The sequence below is a fragment of the Pyxicephalus adspersus genome, chromosome 2 (assembly GCF_032062135.1).
Source record: "Pyxicephalus adspersus chromosome 2, UCB_Pads_2.0, whole genome shotgun sequence".
NCBI lineage: Eukaryota > Metazoa > Chordata > Amphibia > Anura > Pyxicephalidae > Pyxicephalus > Pyxicephalus adspersus.
Genome location: NC_092859.1, coordinates 76,139,958 through 76,141,256, shown reverse-complemented (window position 1 = coordinate 76,141,256; position 1,299 = coordinate 76,139,958). Strand labels below are relative to the sequence as shown.

At 38.9% G+C, this 1,299-nt stretch overlaps 1 protein-coding gene across 2 annotated transcripts in view; it reads right to left on the bottom strand.

The window, feature by feature from the left end:
• The window catches only part of REEP2 (receptor accessory protein 2), a gene marked incomplete in the record, with an annotated part of 25,537 nt that overhangs the window by 13,996 nt on the left and 10,242 nt on the right, over positions 1 to 1,299 (bottom strand).

Genomic DNA, 1,299 nt, shown 5'->3' with positions numbered 1-1,299 from the left:
GTTGTAAGTTTCTAAGTTTGCCCTACTTTTTTTTTACCCCTAAATGTGCAAAAAAAACTTTGAAAAAAGCCTGTCATCCAGTCTCTAAAATTTAGCTAGGATCTGATGACAATTAGGTAGTCTAGGGTCGTAGTTCCCAGGATGGGTACTGCAGGTTGGGTGATCACTGACTGATAAGGTTACTAAGCATTTTGCGTATCTCTCTCTCTCTCTTTCTGTCTGTGCAAGCAAGTGATCTCATAACTTTCTCTGGGTGGTGGCGGGCCACACTGGCTCCAATCTATGATGAGATATGCTGTTGACCTTGGCAGCAACTGGAGATTACCTTCTCCATGTTTAAATGTCAAATATGGCTATGTACCATAGTAGGTTGTCTTCAGAAATTGTTTTGGTTAGCTTTTGTTGAGCCATATAGTTAGCGAAAGCCCACTTATAAGCAGACCTGTCTTATTATCCTGTATCTTTGGGCTAATAGGTGGGGCTGGGCAGACCTGGAGACTTTACCAAACAGAACCTCTAGAATTTGTAAACATGTGTGTATTGTCTTTGATACACTGTAGCCTGGACAGGAAAAAAACACATAACCACTATTAGCTCCTAACATTTGTTAGGTATACCGTATGTTTTAACCCAGGGGTGCCTTGAAAAAAATCCAAATAGAACCATTAGTCTTGTTTTTTTGGCTTTTTGTAAGGGTGACATTCTTCCCAATGGCCAGCAATGTAAAAGCCATTCTTCCTACTGACCACCACACTAATGTAAAGGTAGTTGTGGATATAGGAATTATAGGAGGGCTTCCCTGAAGACCTGAAAGTTATTTCAAGGGTTTCCCTATGTTAAAAGCTTGAAAAGCACTGGTCCAGGGTGTATGTGTTTCAATGTCTGGTAAAGATGACCTAATGATATTCCTATTCCCATGGAAGGAAAAGTTGTGTTATAAAATGGTATTACAGAAATAAATGTAGACCATACTGTATTCATGTTCAAGGAATTTAAGTGCATACACTGTGTATGATACATATATGTCATCTACAATCTATGGGCACAGCCCCAAACCACATCAGTAAATCAATGTCCAAAAGAGCTACAGGTAAGGTAGAAGATACAATGATTCAACTGTTTACAACATGATTGATCATGGTTTTACTAAGTGTGAGAAGACCATCAGGGTGCCTTTGGTACACAGCCATATCTTCAGTGTCACATAAAACTGCAGTCATGAAGCTATACCTAGGTTACAGCAAGACATATTTGTACATGATTCATTTTGCAGGAAAATTGATGCTATTATAACTTTTT